This window comes from Glycine soja, chromosome 7, assembly GCF_004193775.1.
Source record: "Glycine soja cultivar W05 chromosome 7, ASM419377v2, whole genome shotgun sequence".
Taxonomy (NCBI): Eukaryota; Viridiplantae; Streptophyta; class Magnoliopsida; order Fabales; family Fabaceae; genus Glycine; species Glycine soja.
In genome coordinates this window covers 38059075-38065436 of record NC_041008.1, presented here as the reverse complement: position 1 = coordinate 38065436, position 6362 = coordinate 38059075, and positions in this window count along the sequence as shown.

The window sequence follows — 6362 nt, the reverse complement described above, 5'->3', positions numbered from 1 at the left end:
CGCAAAATGACAATGAGTTTAAAAGGTCTAATATAAATATTTTTTTTATAAATTCATGGAGTAAAATGATAATTTTGTAAAATTGGAGACTAAAATATTTAACACTTACAATCTCTAAGACTATAACGAGGATTTACTCAATTCACATTTTTTTACCTGTGAAAGGTAAGTGATAGTGATAGTCTTTCAACATGGGTATAATTAACATATAATCACTCATTAAGCATATGGTCAAATGTTAAATTTTCAAGTCAGCTAGGAGATACCCTAAAAATTCCATATAAAAATTCATCTTAAAACATGTTATTTTGGACAACAGTGTAATCTATCATAGGGAGGTGATTAGTAAAAAAGGAATTCAAATAATAATTGCCCTTTATTAATCAATCATGTTATTTTGGACAACAGTGTAATTTATCATGGTAATAATTGCATGGCTTACTAACATAAAAATCTATACGAGCACTTCCCATCCTTTTATATATACTTTTCAGACTCAATATCAATATCAGCAACCAGACCTGAAATAAAATTAAAAATTTTCAAACATGCTAATTAACAGCGAATATCATGGGCAGAACCAGATGCTGGCACAAGTAGCTAGCTTATATGCCTTTTCACATCCACATTTTGCCAAAATACAATTATGGTGACAGTAACTTATAATTACCCCATGCAAGCATCAACCACTGAAAAATCTGAATTCTCCTTGTGTAATGATGGCCACACCAAGTTTTCGATTACGGCCTGACAACATTTAATACGAAGTTAATAATTTTCATCAGCACAATGAAAAAAATAATATTGGTCACAATGTGATAAGTTTGAATGACAATGAATTGAAAGTTTGAAACCTCGTATGATGGCAAGAACAGCATTGGGTACTGTACAAGGATGACCAACTGAATCAAGAAGAGATTTTGCCATGCCATTTCCCGTACCTTGATATAGAATCAATCATTTTATATATAAACATTATGGAAGAGAAAATTAGGAGATTCACATAACAAAATTTGTAGGACCACTCATCATTCACGCGTTTTAATATATATATATAACCTGCAGGAACTACTCCAAGGGGCATCTTTATTGCAGTGTCCCAGTCCTGGCTCTGAAGCAGTCCATTTACAACCCACTAAAAATGTGTGACGCTAGTGAGATTATGAAAGAGAAACACAGAAAATGATGTGTACAAAAGAAACATCAAAACAATCATTAGTAGACAGCCATTACCACAATCATAATGGTACTTGGTACGAACTGTAACCAACAACAACAATGTCTATGAACTAACCTCTACCAAGATCCCATCTCCACTAACACAAACAATCCCATCGTACTTTGAAAAATCAAGTGACTGAACAACTTGCTTTGCGTGGAGCTGATGTTTGGTTTCTGATAAATAATAACAAAAAAATAATAACTTGAATGTATAGATTGCATAATTTTTTTTTATTGTTGTCGTCAATTTCTATCAGAAGGAATTATAATAAAACTATTTGAATTTTGTGATAATTATTATAAAAAAAATTCTTATTGATTTTCAATATAAAAATATATACACTCATTAACATAATAATTATAATAACAACAACAAACTGTTTAATAAGAAGTTATTATTAATTCGGGATCATCATATGTCAAAAAGTTAAAGAATAATTCTAGAGGTGTTGAAATTTATTTGAGGGATTAATTTCTCTTAAAATATATTTTTCATGTATTACAAAATTAAGTTTTTCAATTTTAAAACAAAAATATTAATACTTGGGACCACCTAATAATTTTACTTTAACATATTTTTTTAACACATTCTTTTTAATTCATTTGTTTATTAATTAAAATTTATTCTAAATCACAAAAATGTATGAATGTGACACCTTAGTTTTGAATGAATTTCTAATGTTAAGAAGTGAATGATGGGCATAATTTGTTGCTAGCTACTAGCTAGTACTCCTATTGTAATAATAATAATAAAAAAAGAAAAGGAATGAAGGGATAACCATAACCTTGGACTGTAAGCTGCACTTGTGCGTCTTAGGTCGTCCTGCCCCATTCATATTCTAAATCAGAATTCGCCACACAAAATATTTGACCACACAAGCAACAAAAAAAGATTCCAAATAGATAGTTACATAAAGACATAAACTGGGTTGAATGGTTAAAGGAAAAGAAAAAACAAATCTGATTTCCTTTGGTAACAAAACTAACATTCTAATAAATTAACATTTTTTATAAAAAAAAAAAAATAGCTAGTTACCTAGAGAATCGCTTCTATTTTCATTTTCTATTCTTCCGGGCCTCATGGCTTCTCTTCTTCGGCACTCTCACATGGAACTTGATAACGTTGATAAAGTGATTACTACATATTCGTTCAATTTATTTATTTAGTTTTGTTGTATCCACCCGCTCCATCAATGATGGAATTATGGGTTGCTAACACTACATTTTGTTGATTTCTGCCGGCGAAGTTTGAAAAAACAGAGTATTTTTTGAATTTCGAGTTTTGCAATTACATTGCATGATTTTGATTATTGCATGCTTGAGTGTTTAGGGGTCATATGTTCTTCGGAGGAGGATTCTATGTCTGTGGTAAATTGTTCCGATTGTTGTTGTTCAAGGAGTTTAGCAACTTCTCGAGATGGGGAGTGCTTGGAATTTCGGGTACTAAAATTTTGCAGTGTTGCATGTTCCACTCTAATTCTCAAAGAGGAAGAAGAGTGTTTTTAAGTGGTTTTTTTACAGGTAAGAACTTGATCACGTTATTACAACAGAGTTATGTTCTTTCTTTCTTTTTCTCTTTTATCATTTTTATTTGTTCTTTGTTTAATATAGGATGTGCTATACTGCTATTTTATTTCATAATGACTAATTTTATGTTTAATTTTTTTACAACAAATTCATTGTTATTAAAGAAAATTTAGAATTGAACCACACACAACATTGTCCAAATTGACATGACAAATATAAAAAATGTTTACAGCAAAATATCAGATGATAACATACGCTTGAAACCTATATTGGTGATAAGCCAAGATAGATATGTAAACTACTTGAAAATCATTCTTCTAAAGAGTACAATAAATTTTGTGTTTAATGATTTAGGTTTTCTCTTTTTCTTTTCTTAAAAATAAAGAGTTAACAACATAAGTTCTTGGATGGAAATAATATAATTGTAATATTTTTAATAATTTGAGATTTTTTTTTCATCACATGGTCAATTTCCATATCAATAATTTGTGTTCAGTTACCATTTCCATTAATGTTGGAGTTAAGGATGAAATTACTAGTATGTTGTTAGGAAATATACTAGGATATTCGGATTTTAATTTAAAAAACGACATCCATTCCATTTTTGTAACTCTTTAATTAACTCCAGCAAGTTTTGTCTCAGTATTTGTAACGTTGACACTTTGTGTTACTCTTCCATCTTTCTCTTTTTTTTTCTATCTTTTCTTTTGTAACAAAATTTTCAAATTGTTAATTTAGATTTTATTATTTATCTTATCGACAATTAACAACATTTCAAATTATCGGTATTAAATCCTATTTGATTTGGTAAAAAATTTGATTACAAGAGGAATTTGTTTACCCTTATAATTACTTAATTTAAATTAAAATTAAAAACAAAGAAAATTAGAAAATTAAAAACTTGCTACCGCATTTCTTTCTGCACTGCGTTCTCCCTTTCTCCGGTCACCCGCCGGCGACAGAGACAGACAGAAAGGTACCATAATTTTCTATTCATTTCATCATCTCATCACATTCGCTTCATTTGATTGTTCTCTGTTTCATTTTTTGTCCATAGGGGTTGAGACACAGTGCTGCGTGTAGCGTGTTACATAAATAATACGGCAGAGAAAAACGGATTGTGTTGTTGCGACAATCGCAATCGTGCGTGTAAGGCGAATAATGGGTTAAGTGATGGTTAACAAATGCTGATCATATTCATGATCAATTTGTTCTCTCTTTTACGTATTTTTGTGGATTTTTTAAATTTATATCACAATTCCTGTTTTATTCGAAACAGATAGGGTGTTTGGGGAAAGGTGCAATGCAAAGCAGGTTTATGAACAAGGGATTAAGGAAGTTGCCCTTTCAGTACTTAGGGGTATTAACTGTGAGAAATCTTCTTTTTCTATGATTCCTGATTCCTGATTGTGTGATATGTATATTTCTGTGTTGGCTTTGAGGGGTTTCTCTTTCTCATTGGTGAAACTGAAACATAATCTTAGCTAGCATTTTTGCTTACGGGCAAACAAGCAGTGGAAAGACACGCACCATGTCTGGCATTACTGAATATGCTGTGAGGAATATCTATGAATATATAGAGAAGATACAAGACAATTCAAATCCTGGTTTCACCTTACAGTGAAATGGATGATGATGTTCTTTGATTGTGGTCAAACGTTGACATTTTGTTGTTGCTTTCAGCACAAAGACAGAGAATTTGTTATCAAGTTCTCTGCCATGGAGATCTATAATGAAGCTGTCAGAGACCTTCTCAATGCAGGTGCTACTTCACTAAGAATTCTAGATGGTCCAGAGGTAAATTTAGTGACATAATTTCCCTGTTCTGTTAAAGAGTTTCTTGTTTAGTTGTTTAGAATGGTTGAGCATATGTGCACCTCAAAGAGAAATGGACCGTTGTTGAGAAACTCACAGAAGATACACTGACAGAGAGGAGACAGTTGCAGCAACTCCCCCTTTTGTTTGGCAGTTAGTGTAACAAGTGATCATATGTTCATATTCTTAGAATTTAATTAGAACTTATGTGTATGTTGACATTGTTTATTTTTGTAATGGTTATTATAAAATTCTTGTACAGAGTGATCTCTAATTAGTTGTATATTCTTATTCAACAGGCTTTATTTTTTTATTTTTTTTCATATATCAGTTTAACTTTGTGAATTGTGAAGGTGTAGTTTGTAATGTTATTATGTAAGTTGGTATGAATATGAAATAAAGGGATTTGTCAGTTTGGATCATATTGCTGCTTAATGTTATTATGTAAGTTGATATGAATATGAAATAAACAAATATTTTCCCCAAAGGAAAAATGTTATCAAACACGTGTTCAAGTTCACTTAATACGTAGTTTTTGGGTTCGATCTCAATATTAATGTGTATGAAATTGATAAGGCTCTTCACTCATTCATATATATAAAGCGATAAATTTAAATTTATATCATTGTGTATCAGTATAACTTACTAAATTCTTTAGTAATTTTAACTTATTAAATAATATAATATGTTTTTAAAAGCATAAGTGTTGACCTTTAGTAAAAACAATAAATTAAATTCAGAAGAAGTAATTTTAGTTAAAATCATATGTAAAATTTAAAATTGTTTTAATTTAATTTAATTTTAATAATTATTTTTAAATGTAAAACTAAGATTTACTATATCACACACTCATATTAATATTTACAAATATTCTGTTAATATTTACATATATTTCTTAAAAATTTGTTGTCAATCTCAAAAGGTTAGTCATTAAGAGTAAATAATATCTTCATGAATTCTTTATTCTTTTCATTTACATTATGAGATCATTTTTTATTTAGACATGAAGAGATAACAATTTGAGTGAGAAGTTTTTAATAAGAAGAGAAGAGAGAATAACAATTTGAATGAGAAGTTTTTAACAAGAGAGAAGAGAAAATCAAAAGGAACAAGATGTTACTTAAATTGAGTCACAGGTACTACATGAGTCAGGTATATCAATAAAGAAATAATGATTTTGAAGAAAGAAAATAAAAAGTATAAGGATATCATTTATTCAAGTCACAACAAACAATGTGAGAGTGGTACATAGAAAGAAACAATGATATTTTTTTTTTAGAAAGAATGCTGAAATCAGAAATTGGTTTAGATAGAAAGAGATAATGTGAGCCCATGGTACCAATAAAGAAACAATGGTTAACAATGAATGTTTTTTTTTTTATATAGAAATAATATTGAAATCAGATATTGGTTGCATTTATATAGCTAAATCTTTTCCACAAATTAAAAAAAAAATATTGCACCTTCTCATAATAGAGGTGACTCTATAGAAATAATCTATTTTATATTTTATTATATTGTATAACAAAATTAATTTAAATAAAAAATGTAATAGCTTAATAGAAATTCGAATACACAGCACCACAACACCTATGTTTCTATTAGGGTTCTATGGGGTTTAAAAAATTGAGAATCACCAAAAGAAGAGAGAGTTTCTTCAATGTTTGGAAGAATTATTGTGTCACATATATGAAAGTTTTATTCTAAGTTATTTTTTATTATGTTAATAATTTTTTTACATTAATTCATTATATTAAATTATTCAGAGCATGTAATGTGAAATTATTCTAATTTAACTA